This window comes from Oculina patagonica, chromosome 4 (genome assembly GCF_052425735.1).
Source record: "Oculina patagonica isolate OP01 chromosome 4, crgOcupat, whole genome shotgun sequence".
NCBI classification, from domain to species: domain Eukaryota; kingdom Metazoa; phylum Cnidaria; class Anthozoa; order Scleractinia; family Oculinidae; genus Oculina; species Oculina patagonica.
In genome coordinates, this window is record NC_135761.1 from 30,762,226 (window position 1) to 30,782,607 (window position 20,382).

General features: G+C 39.7%; 1 long non-coding RNA gene across 1 annotated transcript; it reads right to left on the reverse strand.

Moving 5' to 3' along the window:
• Positions 1-9,343: 9,343 nt before the first annotated feature.
• LOC144647840 (uncharacterized) lies at positions 9,344-13,027 on the reverse strand. The gene is made up of 4 exons (XR_013569640.1): positions 12,105-13,027; positions 11,023-11,067; positions 10,024-10,641; positions 9,344-9,862 (listed from the first exon to the last, which is right to left on the reverse strand). It is a non-coding gene; the product is annotated as an uncharacterized LOC144647840 (long non-coding RNA).
• Between the last annotated feature and the right edge of the window lie 7,355 nt (positions 13,028-20,382).

Consider the following 20,382-nt stretch of genomic DNA (forward strand, 5'->3'; position numbering starts at 1 on the left):
GGGGGGTGCTCTCACTCATCCCAATCCCCATCTTCTCCCTCATTTTCATTTTCTTCCACATTTCTTGTGGCATTCTTGTGAACGAGGTGAGCAACAAGTCCATTGGAACTTGGAATTTGCAATTGACACATGACACTTTTGGGCTAATGGAGATCTTAAGCAAAAGGCTTGATATTTATTTTGGATGTTTTAGACACTAACAATGAATGGGATCATTTTTGACACCATGTACCTGAAACAGAAGTGGATTACTAATGAGCCTCATAGTGCTGTTAATTCATTTGTTTTTTCATTCCTTCGTTGGTTTATTTATTTATTTATCTATTTTTTTACTCATTCATTTTAATTATACCATTATTCGTTTCTCTGTTCCTCTGTTGAGATTGCCACCATACGGCGTTTAGGTGGCACCTGCTTTCCACTCCTAGAGCTGTTGCTGACATTACTGTTGTTAGGTGGTCTGAAACCAAATAGTCTTCTGTGTTCTTCAACAACTGGTTACCCAGCTGCCGGCACCACAGGTGCCAAAGGGGCCACATGTGATGATCCTTGAGGTCGATTTTCCAGCTGGCTAACTGCATTAAGCAAATTTTCAGCAGCTCCTGTTTTCAGCAATTTATTGAATCTTTGAACCTCTGTTTCTATACAAGAATTTTTTCGATCCTTTGTTCTAGTAAGTAATTGATCCCTCACACATGCGAGGCAAAAGAAAAAACATAGTCAATACCTAACTTTACAAATTTCTGATTTCCCTGTCCAGTTCATCCTCGAGTTTCCTGATCTGAGTTCTTATTCGCTTTATTTTGATGGGTCTTTGCCTCCTCTCGTCTTCTGCTATTCCTGCCTCCACCTTGCTAGCTTCAGCCTTCTCTTCCATCCCCTCCACGGTCCTTACTGCCTGCTTGCATTCCATAGTGGGATGGAGAGAACCAATATTGAGAATATGGCAGCATTGTGTGATCCTGAGAAGAATACAAGGTGTTCAGGGGGATTGTTCTAGCAGTGGTGATCACACGATGGAAGCAGCATGAAAATACGCTGTGACTTTTGCGTGCACGCAACTAAAAGACAAGTAAAGAAACCACAATTACAGAAATTTTAATCCATTTTATTTAAAATTGAATGTTATAATGCATTACTGCTTTAATTTTAACTGTAAAATATATCATGAAGATAGTGGCAACTATAGCATATCTTGTTTTCATACATTTGCCTTATGATGTCTTTGGCAACGTCTTCCTGGGGTGCTAGATAATCACATTATCAGAAACTTTAAGTCTTATTTTAAAATCTCATTACCACAACATTTGCTTTTTTAATTTAAAGGAAACATTTGTAATGGTGCACGTTTTATTAAAGAGGAACAATTGAAAAACAACTGGAACATCGCAAGGTGGATCATTTAAGTTATTGCGACTTCAGTTAACGAAGTCTTAAACAGAGTGTGTGTATACAGAGATAACTTTTGGTGCAAACCAGCCAGTTTTTCTGTGATCACAAGCAGGTTGTCCTTTTTGTCACACAATCCCCAGCAATCTCTCTATATATTATATCACTAAAGGAATCAATTTCGCACATGTACTTTTTAACAATATTTCTAAAATTGGCACGTTCTTGGCTAACAGTTCTTGTTACAGAAGAATGGCGTTGCCCCTCTATTTCAAACTAACTGTTGCACACATAGAGCAACTATGGTGCATTTGCCTTCACAGGATCTATTTCTTACTTGCCTTGTACATTGTAGGTGAGTTACTGAATGCATACCAGCCCCAGTTTGGCATCCAGTTATACAGCACTGTTTTCCCCCACCATTTTGGTACAATTTCACATTTTTATCTGTGACCATTTGATCATCAACCATTAAATCCTTCTTATCCGATGATTTTTTATTCAAAATTGGATTCAAGGTTTTTGGCACGTATTAAGATCTTTTAGATTGATCTTACTTCATTATTGCACAGTTCACCCTTTCTACAAATTTTTCACCCTTTTGAATAAGATCCTGAATGTCTGAACCTTGTTTTACACTAAGTTTAAAACAGGCAAAGGACAGAAACTCATATTCAAATCAATATTGGATATACACACACTTATCCCTGATTGTTACAAAATGACACTGTTAATCAGTTGCAATGGATTCGTACATGGGCCTTTTTCCTGAGCAAGACTGCCCAGACATACACACAGATGGCTACCAGAATTTGTCATCTTTTTTTACTCTTGTCATTTACAGCACGTACGGCACTAAACAAGGGTGCTTTCAATTGAAGTTCTCAAAAGAACTCCATGAGCAAATGGAGATTTCCTTACTAGGTGACTTGAGGCAACTAAGGTTCTCTTTAAAGAACACACAGCAGTACGACTTCCTCGAAATACAACAGCTGCACATGCTTTCTTAAAATTGGATTCTTTCATACTGTTCTAGCGATCTAAGATAAAAACTTAGGCTGTTTTTCCAATTGTTCAGTGGAAGGGCAAACTAGCAGCAGAAGTTAGTTCAGCGGTGCTATGTTAGCAAGCAATGCAAAGCCGTCCGCCTCATTAAAGATGGTGATCATGCGGAGTATCAAGCTCTCATCAAATTAACCTTAGTGGCAGTTCCCTGGGATCGTTAAGCTATGCCGCAATTTAACCCAACAAATACACAGTGGTTTACACTGAAGGAAATAGTTAGCCGAGTGATTGAGGACCTCTGCCGATCAAACAAAACATAATGGTTGCATATGGCTTTGAGTCGTTAAATGCCTATGGAAAGAGAGGAACAATAGCTGGGACTGTTGGAATCCAGAATAGTTATCCTAACACCATTGCAAGCTATTTATGGACAACAAGAGCATGGCAAGTGTTTCATGAGCGCATAGGAGATGACTTGATGATTCATCTGTGGCAGAACGTGTCAGTGTTTGTTAAAGTTCATGCAAAGTGCTATTTCCAAGTAGCAGGACATCTTATATGTTGTCTGAGTCCTTTGACAGCAACAGAAGATGTCTCTCCTCAACTCCATAGCAAGCAAAAATCAGTCGATGATGAAGGCGGTGAAAATGCAGTTCTAAAAAAACAACAAGAACTTTTAGACCTGCAAAAGTTTGAGTTGCTTCCAAGTGTGACAACAGCTGCACATGCTTTCTTAAAATTGGATTCTTTCATACTGTTCTAGCGATCTAAGATAAAAACTTAGGCTGTTTTTCCAATTGTTCAGTGGAAGGGCAAACTAGCAGCAGAAGTTAGTTCAGCGGTGCTATGTTAGCAAGCAATGCAAAGCCGTCCGCCTCATTAAAGATGGTGATCATGCGGAGTATCAAGCTCTCATCAAATTAACCTTAGTGGCAGTTCCCTGGGATCGTTAAGCTATGCCGCAATTTAACCCAACAAATACACAGTGGTTTACACTGAAGGAAATAGTTAGCCGAGTGATTGAGGACCTCTGCCGATCAAACAAAACATAATGGTTGCATATGGCTTTGAGTCGTTAAATGCCTATGGAAAGAGAGGAACAATAGCTGGGACTGTTGGAATCCAGAATAGTTATCCTAACACCATTGTAAGCTATTTGAGGACAACAAGAGCATGGCAAGTGTTTCATGAGCGCATAGGAGATGACTTGATGATTCATCTGTGGCAGAACGTGTTAGTGTTTGTTAAAGTTCATGCAAAGTGCTATTTCCAAGTAGCAGGACATCTTATATGTTGTCTGAGTCCTTTGACAGCAACAGAAGATGTCTCTCCTCAACTCCATAGCAAGCAAAAATCAGTCGATGATGAAGGCGGTGAAAATGCAGTTCTAAAAAAACAACAAGAACTTTTAGACCTGCAAAAGTTTGAGTTGCTTCCAAGACCCCAAATGTTGAAGGGATATTTTGTGAGATTGCAGTTAGACATCCTCTTAATTTCCTCTTAAGAGAATCTTCATTCTTCTTTGAAAGTTGTCTGCTCTCCTTTTCTGTTTGTCTCGCTTCGTTATTGCCTGCCAAGAAAAAGAAAACCATGGTTGTTAATATCTCTTTGGAAAAACCAGCTTAGTTTGTGCCCCCTGCTAACATTATTGCACTCACTTACGCACTGGGGTAGTCTGAACCAACTGCTCATTGATTAAGTGGCATGCAATCATTTCACCCTGCCACAACACGACAAGTAACATTTTGTATCTTGATTATTACCTCTTAATTTTGAGTGCAAGTTCATATTTCACTCTTTAACCTTGATCTTCCTTTCAGCAAGTCATCAAGTAGCTCGTATTGTTTCTCCACACTTTTGCCGTACAGTTCAATAAAATTGCTCTGTGTTACTTGTACTTTTAGGGGCTCGGGAATCTCTAATACACGATTAAAGCATCTATTTGACAATTTGGCAATCATCAGGTAGTGATTCATTATGCTGCAAAAAAATCTGTAGTAAGTTACTTATGGGGTACCAAATGAAGTAGACTGCCAAAATAATGTAATATGGGCAAAACGTTTCACAAGCAGCATTTTACTGGGCTGAAGCTCAGTTCATGAGGTATATTTTAGAACATCGTAGTGGGATGGAAAGAACCAATATTGAGAATACATTAATCAATTTCTCTATTTATTATATCACTAACAAAATCACTTTTTCACATGCACTTTTTACGATACAACAGCTGCACATGCTTTCTTAAATTTGGATTCTTCCATACTGCTCTAGCAATATATTTGCAGCACTGTTAGAAGAATCTTGTAGGTGACTTTAGGCAACTAAGGTTCTCTTTAAAGAACACACAGCAGTACGACTTCCTCGAAATACAACAGCTGCACATGCTTTCTTAAAATTTGATTCTTTCATATTGTTCTAGCGATCTAAGATAAAAACTGAGGCTGTTTTTCCAATTGTTCAGTGGAAGGGCAAACTAGCAGCAGAAGTTGGTTCAGCGGTGCTATGTTAGCAAGCAATGCAAAGCAGTCCGCCTCATTAAAGATGGTGATCATGCGGAGTATCAAGCTCTCATCAAATTAACCTTAGTGGCAGTTCCCTGGGATCATTAAGCTATGCCGCAATTTAACCCAACAAATACACAGTGGTTTACACTGAAGGAAATAGTTAGCCGAGTGATTGAGGACCTCTGCCGATCAAACAAAACATAATGGTTGCATATGGCTTTGCGTCATTAAATGCCTATGGAAAGAGAGGAACAATAGCTGGGACTGTTGGAATCCAGAATAGTTATCCTAACACCATTGTAAGCTATTTGAGGACAACAAGAGCATGGCAAGTGTTTCATGAGCGCATAGGAGATGACTTGATGATTCATCTGTGGCAGAACGTGTCAGTGTCTGTTAAAGTTCATGCAAAGTGCTATTTCCAAGTAGCAGGACATCTTATATGTTGTCTGAGTCCTTTGACAGCAACAGAAGATGTCTCTCCTCATCTCCATAGCAAGCAAAAATCAGTCGATGATGAAGGCGGTGAAAATGCAGTTCTAAAAAAACAACAAGAACTTTTAGACCTGCAAAAGTTTGAGTTGCTTCCAAGACCCCAAATGTTGAAGGGATATTTTGTGTTACAGTCGTAAATATTGTTACCAACCAAAATTCCTTGGACAACCAGCTGATATACCCATGTTTGACTTAATGGAGTTAATAATAATTCTGTAACTTCTTGCAATAAGGGGTCAATAGGGTGAACACTGTCTCTTGTGTTGGTACATGGTAGCAGTTTCGGGACAGCATCCAAATATGTCTGACAACATTGCCATGAAGGAAGCCTGGGATGTTATGTTTCCTATCCACAAACGAAAGGAAATGGAGCTGCTTACATCATTCTTCCTCTCTACTGCATCCCTCTCCTAGTAATCAATAAAAGTAAGGTTCATGCAAGTTATTATTTTTAAAGAGACTGAGATTGTTGAAATAATTTAAATGCAACAAGTGAATTGGGAAAATCAAAAACAGATAAGTCATAAGTTTAGCACTACTTGAACCTTTTCATACCAAATACACATCCCACCCTTTGCAGTTGCTAGCTCAGACATGTTCTTTTTCAGACGTCCGTTTTCTTCCAAAGCCTTAAACACTAGGAAAAGCAAAACAGAGTAGTTTTAAAAGTAAAGTAACATTCCTTTCTTTCCCTACACTAATCAAGTTTCTACGTACTAAATGGATGCACTTCAATGAAAAATCGTCTAGGAAGTGAATAACATGCTGCGACCCGTAATAATGCTAAAGTATCCAATCCAAAGCATCCAAGATCTGGTTGAAAAGGTACAGGGCACTGTGAAGGCCAAAGTGGAGGTAAAGGTCAACAAAGTATTGGGATTGCCAGTAAATGCCCAAAAGATTCCAATCATCTGTCTTCGCCATGAACGACCCAGGACCCAGCTGTTGTATAATGCTGATAGCATCATCGATGCGCACATACTGGAGGGAGTAGGGATCCTTGGGGATATGGTCATTTATGCTGTCCCCTTCTGGGTAGGAGAGGTGATAAATGGTTCGCCACTCAGTGGAGTGTTTTTTAGGAACCACGCCTATGGGGTAACATTGAAAATCGGGAAGTGGTAAGAAAGGGACTCGACCAGCAACCCGACCCAGCAGAATTTCTTTACATAAATTGGCAGTGACAACCCTGGGGTGTTGGGATGCAGAAATAAGACTGTGTGACACCCTTTTTTTTTGGGGGGGGGGGGCAGTGTAACCAATGCGAGTACCATATCTAAGAGCATTAACTAAAGTAGTAACAAAATTGCGATTGGGATGATTAAGTAATTCTAAAGCTAATTTGTCGACATAAATGGGAGTCAAAACCGTTGGCTTGAGGTGACGTCGACGTAGTTCCACCTTATTTTCTGCTGCAATCGCTGGAGGAGCCTTGCTTTGTGGCTGCCACTGGATTGTCTTGGGCAGGTAAACAGAGTATGGCTGTTGGAGCCACAGCGACGGCAGACGTGTGGGTAGTGGCAGGGATGGCGTTGACAGCCAGAGGTCTTGTTTAAGTCAAAGCAGACTGTGGCAGGGCGGCGAGGCTTCTTGCTGGGGTCCTGACTGGGGCATTCGTCCGGCTGGTGGTAGGGGCTGGAACACACGGAACAATGGAGCTTAGCGAGGCCCGAAAATGTGACAGTCCAGAGTTCTAGATCAATAGTATCTCAGGCTATACTTAGGTCATAGGCGCACAGCGCCTGAGCTGTTCATCGTAAGTCAACCTGATACTTTATGAGCTCTAAAGAGCGCCTAGGGTAAGTAGCCATGATCTCCAGCATGTACGAAGTAAAGGCGTCTAACCACTTATGGAAAGTGTCGACAACTGGCTTTTTCTTCCTAGCCAAAGTTAATGGGGAACCCAGGGCGCCTGGGGACGAGTCCTCAAACCAGTGCTGAATATCGGGAGACTGGGGCCGATATAAAATATCTTGAAGAAGCAAAGTGAAGTCAACGTACTCACCGCCGAGTATCTTGTCCCCAAGAGTTTTATCCAGTGGGCGGTTAATGCCCAAAGGAGTAACCACATTGGACGCATGGCGGCTTCTAAGACTTGAGGACGCGAGATCCAACGGCGGGTTCCCTGAACAAGGTAGATTTGAGAGAGCCGCAGTGATGGAGGACGAAACAGTGTCCTGCATGGCCAACAGCTGGGCTGGAGTAAATAACTGCTCTGCTGTGTCTGTTGGCACGACTGGGGCGCTTAGAAGGTCATCCACGGAAGACCCAGCGTCTGAGAAATTGCCATCTTCTTCGTGAGATGCGAGCTGTTCCACAGTGGATGCTGGTGGAACGGCGGGTTCAGTGGCGACGCGACAAGTTTTGCCTGTGCGAGTGTTTTGAACTCACTGGCAACCTGAGCGTGGTCTTGCTACCTGTCCTTCAGCGGTCCGGTCGGTTTTGTTGGCGGTTGTCCCAGCGTTGCTGGCCAAGGCTGTCCGCAAGTTTCATACTAACTGCGAGCGGGAACCGGTGATTGGCAGATTCAAGTTTTGCAAGCGTAAACGCAGGTCCTCAGTTGACAGCTTCGAAAGGTCTTCGCGCGGCATAGGTCTCGCTGACTTCTTCACCTTTTGTTGACGAGGGTGTGCCATGATAAAAAATACAAATGTACAGCTCTAGAAAAAACGAGTGTTCGTGCAAAGACTGCTAGAATAATGGACTGGGATAGCGATCAGCTGCTTTTAGGGCAAGACAGTGTCTGTAAACATTGCCAATAGGCGAGCTCGTACTATAAACTACTTAGACATTGCGTGCTTAAGTACAAGCCATGAATGAGAGCTTTTATGCTTTAAACCAATCCCAGAAAAGCTTACATTGCTACTATGGTTGGAGTTCTATGACTAGAAAGCATTCACAATTCATTAATACACGGAAACAACATTGCACGCAAGCACCCCCTGCAGCATCACTTTCCATTAACTGCATTCTACTTCAATCCAGTTAAGGAATTACCCAAATCTGCAGGGAAAGTGTCTGATTTTATTGACAGCACATGATGGCAGCCCAACTCTAACATTTTTCCCAAGAAAGCCCCAACATCAACGTACAAGCTGTCTGTAGGCGATGTACCTAAATTTCCTGCCACATGAAAAGATGCAAAATTAATGTTACACTTTATTACAATACAGCATTACTCTGTAACAGTTTAAAGCATCCTTCAGTTTGTATGTGACAATAAATAAAGTTGACCTACTCGTGTGCCATGTGACTGACTGTGCCATGCTGTTGTCAATATGTGTAATAGGCCGTTTCCAGCACCCAAACATAGAGACAGTTTGATGCAAACCCTGGGTGAAGCTTTGATAACATATCCAAAACAAGGAATAGATGGTTTCTATTCCCTTTTGCTCAGAGTACTGAAAATTCCAAAAAAGAAATGACAAAAGTACCAGTCAGTATTTTGGAGGCGATTTGTCTCTTCATTCAGTGGCTCACTTCGTGTTCATGAACATTTCGTTGAACTCTGCTTGGCTCAAATCGGTATGGTCGAGGCCCAACGTCCTCAGAAAGTTCTGATAGATCACCTACATTGCTATCAGAAAGATTTAGCTCATTGGCAGAGCTTTCTTCAGACAAAGCTTCCTCAGAACTTGAACTACTTTTTTCGAGAGGCCATATAATTTCCTACTAGATTCCTCTGTTGTTCAATGTTTTGGTTCCACTGCTTAAATCATGAGGACCTGCTTTTCTTTTAACAGGAGGTGAAATTTTGATAATGTCGTTTTTGACCCTTAAAAACTTCGAATTGTTTTCAGAGACACCCATTTCTTGTTTTATTTTATCAAGCAGACTAGATTTTAAGTCCCTGGGGGGATAGTCAAGAATTTCTTAAGATTTCTTAAGAGGGGAAAATTCGTCAAACCAGCACTAGCTAGCTAGCGGGTTTCCATTTCTCTGCGTCCGGGGTCACGTACCGGGCAGAGAGAGAGAGGGCAGACTGGTGTGCAAGGGAGGCGTCTCTGGCTCCAGGCTGCCGACACCTGGGGCTTGCGCAGTGAGAGGGCCCCGCCTCCTCCCCTCCCTGGCCTCTGCCACACCCATCCCTGCCCTCAGATGGTATCACTCACAGCCCTGTCTTGTCATTGATTCACCTCTTGGGACCTCTGTAGATTTTTGTCCAGGCCAGGGGGTGGGAAGGGGGGAGGGGGGCTTTATAGACATTGCATTAAAGTCAAGCGCTGTTAAAAAAAGTAGTTTCTCTTGCAAGAGTTAAGTTTCGTCTCTCATTTTATTGTGACGTTAATAAAAATTGTTCACAAATTGGACTTGGCCGTGGTTACGTCCACCTCCAAGGCCTCATCCTCGTCCTCGTCCTCGTCCTTGTCCTCCCCCTTGTCCTTGATGACGAGGTCGTCTTGACCGCTGGCCGCGGTTGCAGTCCTTTTGGATGTGGCCTCGGCGGCCACACTGCCAACACGTCATGTCTGAAAAAAAGAAATGTTTGGTCAAAAAAAAGTTCAAATACTAAAGTTCACATTTTTGTTGCGAAAGGTGTGATTTGTTGTGATCTCTTTATATTCACATGTAAAAAAATTTTCATGCCAAAGCTCCTCAAGTATTTAATTGTTATTCTTTTCAGCCTTACCTCTTTGCTTTAGCCTTTTCAGTTCTTTAAGGATTTCTGGAAAGGGAAAACAAGGTTAAATTAATAAACTTGTTAAGGCTGATAACAAAGTGTTATAATATCCAAAAACATGAAATATTAACACAATACCTGATATAGTATTCTCTTGTTGTATTAGTTCTGTAAATACAAGAAAAAAAATGTCTTTTAAATAGGTTGGAATCATATCGTTCATGATTTTAAACATCATGAGAAGTTTTTGTTTGTTTCTTTACTCCTTAAGGTTAAACCAGCCAAGTAGATAGGTCACAGATACAGCTTAGCTTTCTTTCTTTTTCCTTTGAGCGTTCTTCTTCTTCTTCTTTTCCTTAAAAGAAAACGAAACGATTATTTTATGGCAAGTCTAGTCTGTGGCTCTCTTTTCTTCTCCTAAGATTGAAATTTGCGAATTTTTAAGTTTATTTTAAGAATAAGCTGAGATTTTATCGACTTTCTACATCACTTGTGACAGATGTGTACTCAGGGGGGTCCAAAAGTAGCTATTTGACATAAGTGTAGAAAAGTAATATGTAATAAAAAGCAATGGCAACTCACTTTTTCTCGCCACTTCCTCCTCTTCCTCGGCTCTGTTTTCTTCTCCTAAAAATGAGGAGTTCTTAGGGGTGAATCTAGAGTGTGAAGAGTGTTTTTACGCTACTTATAGTGCCTCACCAGGGTGTAAACGAAACTTTTTTTAACACCACTTTTTGGAGAAAAATCCCTTTAGACTGTTTCATATCCAAAACATAGTACAGACAGGGGTTTTTGAAGTTTTCTTGAACTTCAAGAGTGTGTGATTTGTGCTTCTAACATTAATTTAAGAATGAAAAAAGGTATTTTTCAATCCATTTGCTAGGGTAGAATAAAAATTTGGACTGTCTTTTCTCCAAAATGACAGATGTGTACTCAGGGGGGTCCAAAAGTGGCTATTTAACGTAAGTGTAGAAAAGTAATATGTAATAAAAAGCAATGGCAACTCACTTTTTCTCGCCACTTCCTCCTCTTCTTTGGCTCTGTTTTCTTCTCCTAAAATTGAAATTTGCGAATTTTTAAGAATATTCTAAGGAGGCTCGATGTAGTTTTTTTAGCCGAAGGGTGGTTGTTTTTAAAATTAAAATTATGTAGGAAGCCAATATTCGATTTTTGCCAAAATACACCATCATGATCAAATATGACCAATTTTTTATTTTTTACTCGTCACTTAAACACAAAGGTTACCATAGCAACCATTGACGTTTTCTTTTGTTCTCAGACAAGTTTGATTTTCTCAAAATCTAGATTGACTCTTGGTATTCATTTTTGGATATGTTCAAGTATAGTGGATTGACTACCTGTACACAAACTTTTAGGAATATCTGTAAGAGCGTTTGAGAGTAAATCAAGAATGAATGTTTTGTTATTTTCTTATAATTTCCTACAATTGGCAGTCGATCTATTTTGACAAACTAAAGCAAAAACTCTCTCACTTTTAGTTAATGGTCTTTGGTGTGTAAGTGACTATATTTCGGTAAGAGTAACTGCGTTCATATGGTACAAAAGAATTTAAAAGCGCCTATTTTATATTAATACGGTGTTTTTCTGAAAATTTCATTCCTCATTTACTTGAAAACGCTCTTACAGATTGTTGTTGATTGATTGTTTCGTCAACAGTTAGTGTACTCAGGGGGTCCAATTGTAGCTATTTTACGGAAGTGTAGAAAAGTAATACCATAAAATTCCGGTTATAAGCCCCCCGCTTATAAGCTCCCCCTGTTATAGGCCCATCAACCTGGAAACAAGAAAATACATCTGGTTATAAGCCCCCCGGATATAAGCCCCCTCTACCGGATGACAGTACTGAACAGGCTAAATGTTGCTCTTTTGTGCGTTTTTAACTTAAAAACGTATTTCGATCAACACTCCCGAGGCTTGTTTCGAAACGGTTTTTTCCTTCCGCTTATGAGCCCTCCCGAATATAAGCCCCTCCGCTTATAAGCCCAGACAAAAACCCTTACGAAGTTGTATAAGCCCAGGGCTTATAACTGGAATTCTACGGTATGTAACAAAAAGCAATGGCAACTCACTTTTTCTCGCCTCTTCTTCTGCTTTTCTCTGCTCTTCTAGGGCTTTCGCTTCTGCTAAAATTGAAATTTGCGAATTTTTAAGAATATTTTAAGAATAAGCAGAGATTTTATCGACTTTGAACGAGGACAGTTTTCACTCGTTTGGCCCGAGTTTGTGATAGTCAAAAAGAGTCGACGTAAACTCTCATGGAAGTCAACACTCAACCACGATTTATGAGAATATTTTCAGCCTAAAATCGGCATAAAAATTGTTGGTGTTAAAATACTATAACTGAATAAGTTTCGATTAGAGCAAGGCCATTGGAAAGTTAACAAATTCAAACTCTTACCACTCATGGCGAATTTTTGGCAGGAAGATCCCAACAGAACTCGCCCAGCATATTTTGCGCGCTTTCTTGAGCCTCAATCTGATACGTCACTGCTCACAATGGGACCCAGATTCTGACCGAGCCAGAACGCCGAGGGACTAGGCTGAGACAGGATTATGTCTCAGACGTTTATTGATCTCTAATAGTTATTAGTGACGTCATTCGACCTATGCAAAACCACGTTTGGACTGTTTTTCGCTTCTTGGTTTGATTTGAGCGTTAGTGGACGCTTCCTTTGGACTTCAGATCAGAGGAAAAAAGGCCCCCTTCAGAGGAAAGAGTTCCTTTCGCAAATTTCAATTTTAGAAGAAGAAAAGAGTGCCTTAGAAGAGCAGGAAAAATCAGGTAACTCGATTGTGCGTGCAAGCACGCGAAAGCATGTTGTCAATAGACTGTCGAAGGAAAAATCCCTTCTAAGAAACAACTTGATTTCGTGTCCGCTTATGCTTGATTTTCTTCTCAGACGGTCTTCTCATACGAAGGTTGTCGTGATCTTGATCGTTTCAGCATGCCATTTCAACATGGCGGTCATTCGTTTAGTTGCCATAGCAACGATAGAACGCCTTTTGAACACCCTTAAATTTAACCTCATGTGCTTTAAACATCGTTTGTTTGCGTATCGTAGAAGTAACATGTCTGTATTTTGTGCTTTCTGATCAAAGTCTACATGCTGGAAAGTTCCCAAAGGCATCCAGTTAGCAGCAAAATAGCGATTTGAAGTTAAACCCTAACGTTAAATTAAGGCTAATGAAGGAAAAATTTCCTGCATTATGTCTTGAGGAAATGCCTACGGCTCTCAAAGTGGACCATTCCAGTGGAGAAATAATATCTTTGGTGTGGGCTTTTTACAAAATTAGACCAATTGGGGTTTTTCAAGGGTGAATTGATGAGTGTACCAGTCTGCCTTGGGTATTTTCTAGGGTGTAAAGGGGATGCCGGCCCTTGCCTGGGGTGGTTGGGGGTGAATTTCGAGCTTGAAGGGTGTTTTTATGCTACTTAAAGTACCTTGCTAGGGTGTAAACGAACATTTTTCAACGCCACGTTTTGGTTGAAATCCCTTGGGAGTGGAATTTTTAAAAAAAGCAGTCCCAGTGGGGTCTTTTAATGGTGAATCATTTAACGCGCAGGTCTCTAGTGGGTAAATGCATCCTATTTTTTACGTTCTTAGGGGTGATCCAAAAGATAGTTCAACTAGGGGTGTTTGAGGGTTTTTTGGTTACTTGTGCCAAAATGATTGGGTGGATGTCTGAGCACACTGGTTTTTGAGGGGTGATTTTTGTTCAAATGTGATTCCTAACTGACCAAGATCAAGATGCTTCCAACATCAAGATTGCAAGACTTACATTTCTTAATGAAAGCTTAACATGGAATTTCAGTGTAAAGATCTTGTAAGATCTTGATATGTACTGTATTTATCTATGATTCTTTCAAGAAATTATGTTTATATCTTAATACACATCCCAATGAGAGTTTACTAAGTTAGGTATGTAAATAACAGACCTGAGTTGAAGGATGTTTTTTCCTTAATCTAGATTTGGCCATTGTCATGATATATTAGAAAGCTCATGATTACATATGCTGTATGCCAGTGCAGAGCAGTTATACTTTGATGTTGCAATGTTCTTTGCATTATAGTTAAAAAGCCTTTAAATTTTCGACTGTCCTATGAATCAAAGACATAGAAATTTACCCCCAAGTTTTTGGGATAGTTTACTTAAGAAGATTGATGATGTATTTCACTCAGTGTCTGAATATCGTCATTCTACATTTTCGTATTGTCATTTATTCTTGAAACGGAAAATTTTTAAATCTCCAGGTTGAATAATAAACATAATAATAGTAATGACCATATTAATAATTATAATAATACTAATAACAATATCAATAATAATAAATGAAATGATATTTATGTCATAATGTCCCAAGAATTCAGTGACATTGCTTATTTCTCTCTTTTCGTTTCTTCTGCCACATCGTCTTAGAACAAGCGATATTGTTTAGAACTATACAGAGTAAGGATACAAAGCACACAGTTCAAAAAATCTTCATCATGGTTTTATTGGGATGATTGTACAGTAACAAATAATATTAAAAAAATGATAATAGTAAATGTATTTGAATGTCAGCTTTAAATACCAGTTGCCTTACTGAGTAATGACTATTATCTACAATTTATTTCCTAAAAGGCCCTTGGCTGTAAATTGGCCGCAGTGGAGGCGAGATTGGTGGAAACGATGTGTGCAGCCAACAATCAGAGTATGACTTCGAGACTGCTTTATGCCATTGGTAAAAAAATAAAGTCCGAATTGCTTCACTAAACTATTGAAGCCAACCACTTTGCAATCCCCTTCAGAATGACAATCGATATCACGGAGGATTATCTAGTTCGTAACCAGAACCCCATCCTTAGTATTCTAAATGAAAAATTACTGGCTCTTCAGAAATTTGGCTTACCCTGTTGCTCCGTTTTGTAACAAGGCCTTTATTGAAAAACCTATTGCGATAATTCTAGAAAACTCATCTCATCAGCCATTCATTCGTACATGACAAGTAAGGCTTTCCACCTTTTCCATTTTGCAACAAATGGTTTGACATCTATCTCTCTGATCAATCTTTCTTTTATCTCATCTCTTGTCACCTTGCCAGCACTCATGTTGTTCACATAAACTTGAGCTGTTGCCTCTGCCACCTCAGCAGTTCTGGCTATTTTGCCATGTAAAGGGTCATGTGAGGTTTGGCTAACTGAAATCTTTTTGCACATTTGATCTCCCTTTGAGATTCATCTTGGCTTGACCCCTAACCTTTTCCATGGGAAACAATCGAGTAAAAATGAAGATAGGGTGCTACCCTGGACTACAGTGATGTGATTCAAGACAATTAAACTCACCCTTGCTCCATTTCATACTTACAATAGTTATGCCGGCGTTTTGAGTTGGGTCAAAGGCCCACAGCGCAAACATGCAAGCGTGCCACATAACTGATACCGGAAGGATCCTGTTGGCACTCCACCCACAACATGATGAGCTCACGGATGATGGCATTCCTACTTTTCGAGATGATCATGATAAAACTTACAGATTCCAACGTTAAAGCACAAGGCCCATTAATGACAATGCTTTGAATGACAACCTGAAAGTTATAAAGCACTCTTGGAAAAGAGTGGTTTGCCATGGTAATGCAGTTTTATGTTTACTGAGTGTGTTGTCTGTAGAACTATTTGTCTACCAAGTTTCATTGGTCTCTGCAAAAAATGACTGAGCCTCAATTTTTGCACTTGGCATACGCCTGCAGAACTTGGCAGACAGCGTTCTTAGCTTTCAAATATCAACCTGAAAAATGCCCTTGCTTATGCATTCCCGCTCAGAAGTTTTTCCACCATTAAAAACAAGCTTTGGCACAGCTATTTTAATCATTCATAAAATCATGGTGGATGGATTCCCGCCTTGCTCACCAAAGACACTTTAAGAGAACTTACACTTTCTGATAAAGGGAAACACATTTCTCATTCTGGAAAGTGTCAATGGGTTTTTTTTCTTGCGGACCATGGTTACAGGGTAACCCATGGAGCCTGAGGAGGAGTCTTCCAAGTAGAGTTGATTGTCAGGGGTCTGGGACTGGTAGAAATTATCTGGTTAAAGCAACACAAAGTCAATGTATTCACCCCTGAGTCCCCCTGAGTATTTTGTACAGGTTTTTGGTATGATATAATCCTTTAGCTGACCCATCACATCAGATACAAATGTGTGCAGCGTAGCTGCAAACACTGGAGAGTAGCTCATGTCAATCTCTCTGAGAAGCTCGAGAAGGGTACGGCAATATTGTTGCCTGGCCTTCTCGAAATACAGGAAAACATTTGGTCCATGTCTTCGTGCGTATGTCTCACAATACAAAATGACATCTTGATTTGCAGTAGTAAGGACAGAAAAGTCACAAGGAAGCAATCTGTCAATACAACACGTGCAATATAACACCAGTACACTTGCTGGGAAAGTAGGAAGATTATTAATTACTGCCTGTAGGTTTATCATCTTAAAAATAAAGCCCACTGCCGAGATTTGATTGTAGCTCAGTTAGGTGTCGTCTCTAATTTTCCTTAAAGTTCCACCGTAACTACACAGGAAGTTGAATACTTCTTTTATGGATTTGGCTTTGACATCCATCTTTCTGATCAATCTTTTGTTTATCTCTTCTCTTGTCATCCTGGTTGCAAACACGTTGATGCCTCTGCCACAAGCAGTTGTGCTTATTACACCATGTGAAGGGCTTCAACAGAAAGCCTTCCTCCCACAAAGAGTAAAAAACATACACATTGACATAATATATTATTCTTTGTAAGATTCATCATGTTGTAAACGGATAAATTATCGAGAACAGAAGTAAACACTGAGTAAACGCAACTCAATTCTCTTTAATCTGAACATCCGAATGACACGTGTCACTGCACATGCGCAGTCCTAACAATCTGAACAATACCTATTATATAACATCTCCCCCTTTAAATGAAACAGTTTCTTTTTTATAACATAACAGTTAACCAATGTCAGCACTTTAACTCATAGCCTCTCAAGTGACTTGGTAGTCCACGATTTACTCTAACAGGGTAACATCTTTCTAAACAAGGGGGAGTAGCAACCTTATCTGAGTAACTTGGTTTCTCTAACATAGAACTTGTATCAGGAATTCCTGACAGCAAAATAGGAGGAACTACAGTAACATTGTCATTGTCTATAACAGAACAGGAAGCTCCAGGTAAAGGACTTTCAGAACGTTCGCTAGTACTGGTCAACTGTGACTCATCCGCTGTGGCTGTATGAGAGCCTGAGGGAAGCGGGACAACTTCATCAGACACATCCACTGGGGAAGCCAATTGAAGTGGCATAGAGTAGTCATCAATTGATGAGGGGCTGTTTGAGTGATCACTAACAGCTCGGCTCAGAAGTTGGTCCACATGTCGTTTCCACAATTTGCCTGACACTTCAACCATATAGTGTCGAGAACCAAGTACCTCAGTGATGACCCCAGGCATCCACTTTTCTCCCTTCCCATAGTTTCTGGCCAATACTGGATCACCTGCATGAAACTGGCGTAGACCTCTGTGTGCGGTGGGACTAACCATCGTACTGTACTGTCGAGCTTCAACATGCTTTTCAACTGAAGGAATCAGTAAATCGAGGCGTGTACGCAATCTCCTGCCCATAAGCATTAAAGAGGGAGGTTATCTCTTACTTGGGTGGTGAGTTCCTTAATGAAATCATGCTATCAGTGGGCAGCAAATTGACCCCGTGCTAGATTGTTATGTCTTAATTGGGTGGTGAGTATTAACATACAAATGTTCAAATAATTAAGCACCCAGTTACAAATTTCTAAATAATTTAACACCCAGTTACAAATTTCTAAATAATTTGGCACCCAGTTATTTAACCAACAAGTTTTGTAAAAAGTGTAATCTTCATTGATGAGAAACCGCCAGCACCAGAGCTTGCAAATTCCGCTGTTTAGGACAGCAGCAGGCCAAAGAACATTCACCTATAGAGCCGTAAACCTCTGGAACTGCCTTGACATGAAAATAAAAAATGGCAAATCTCTAAACTCTTTTAAAGCAAACCTTAGGAATCATCTTCTTTTAAATTTAAATCATTTTTTAATTTAATTTCAATTTTATTTGTAAATATTGGAATTTAGTAGTTTTTGTCACAATCATCTTGATAAAACTCGTGTATGTATCGATTTCACAATCCTTTAACAGCAACTATCACATTTGCTGGCTTTATGTCCCTGGGGGTTTCAAGTTGTGGAGGTAATGGCTTTGCAAATTTGTTTTCCTACAAATTTTTTTTTGCAAATTTGTTTTCCTACAAAAAACTTGTCACAAGTCTGAATGGTGAACGTTTCGTTGTTATGAGCATCGGCAAAGAGTAGTTCCTCTAAGTTTCGACCGTTAATAAGCTCAGAAATCAAGAGGATGGATTTTTTAATAATGACGCTGCCATGATCTGGACTATGTTTCTGCTCAAGTAAAGATTTAAACTTGTTGTACTGCTCATTTAACTGATTGACCTTCTCTTCTTGCTGTTGAATTTGAACTGTCTTTTCTTCCAAACTTCTTTCAAGCCTTTCAAGTTCCTCTTCAGCTGCAACCTTTTGAGCTACTGTGCTTTCTATTTGTTTACCTGTAACAACAAAGTCAAAAATTCAGATGTCAATATTAGACAATTAAATTAAAGCAGTTTTCTAAAATGTATTTTTAGATTTATTTACATAAATATCAGTGCTGAATGTTTTTAGTATATTTTAGTATATATAAACTGATAAACTCTTGGTTTAAAACGAACAAATTTATAGCTTTCTGCTTTCCAAACCAGAAAAAATGAAGGCCCGAGACATTGATAAAGCTTTTTTATTTCATAATAGGTATGCAAGAACGGGGATACAAAGAAATTTTTGCAATTTCCTCCACTTCCCACACCAAAACAGCACGATGAAGCGGATTTCAGCCTCGCGGGCGACATTATGGGGGGTTCCCGATGAAAAAAATAAGCGTTAGTATGGAAAGACTGTCCCTACCCCTGATAGAACAAATTTTACCCTTGCTCAGTGACGTTTAACCCAGAAATTTTCCCTTCGAGTGGGCTTCAGGAAAGTGCTATTGCCCGTGCCCAGGAGAAGGATATGAGATCAGAACTATTAAGGATCCACAAATGGAAGGTTGGGCTATTAAATAAGATGCAAATATTCTTACAGTTGTCGTAGCGGCTAAAGCGGGAATTTTGAATACAGCATTTCCCACAGCACAAGAATGCAACGCCATCGGCAGAATGCGTGGTCACGTGACCAGAAGGACGCCATGGGAGGAAAATGCCTGGCAACGAACCACTGTGTCCAAGGCACCAGTCCAGGAAACTTTAACATAAATGAAACTTTAAATAAACGAGCTTAACCTAGCTCTGTTGCAATGATACACATTTCTTTCAGTAATATAAAAGTAATATACCCGTGGATGCAGAAGATATGAAATGAATATATGAATTTCATATATATCAAACATTTCAGCTGAAAACAGCTAAAAATTCAATGTTGTTTACATGTACTTGTTTTACAATAATTAGTCAGTAAATTGGATCAACTGGTAGACCAGTCAGACCAATGGCTACACGTGTGAGCTATTAATTTGAAACGTTTTGATTTAGAACAAAAATAATGTACCTGTCCAAGAAACTCGAGCATTGGCTTTATTATTTATACCTGCTGCTGCTATTCTTCTGGATGTATAAATCAAGGAATGGAAATGTGTTGGCTGTGACTCTCACATTGTCAGGAAGTGTTTGAAGCACTCCAGCATCCTCCAGGATGTGGTCCTTGTACACAGATCCACCAGTGCCTTCACAGTCATACACAAAATACAATGGGGAGGGATGATCTGGCGGTGCACCATCAAACCCATCATCACTGCTGTCTGGGTCAATTGGAATGCAACCCTCTGATGTGGATAACTTACCGTTCTATTGTTAACAAATGTTATATTGAATTTTTTAATCATCTTTATTATCATTTTAACATCTTTACATACATTCCTCTGACTACATTACATACGTTACACTACATTGCATTACATCACTGCCATAGATAGATAAAGATAAACGACCTATATTCACCTCCAAAACGAGAAAAAATAAATAGATAAATAAAAATAAAAATATGGGTTATTGGCCAAGTGTGAGGTCAAAATGGCGGGATATTGGCCAAGTTCTTTTACAAGCTTGGTCAATAAAGGATATTATATTATTATATGACCCGACGAAGCTAAAGACTGTAAATGTTTTTCTTTATTGAAACCACTGAAAAAAGAAGCCCTTTACATGTGAAATCAATGACACGTACAACTTTATCCTGATTGGGCCAAGCAGAAAATC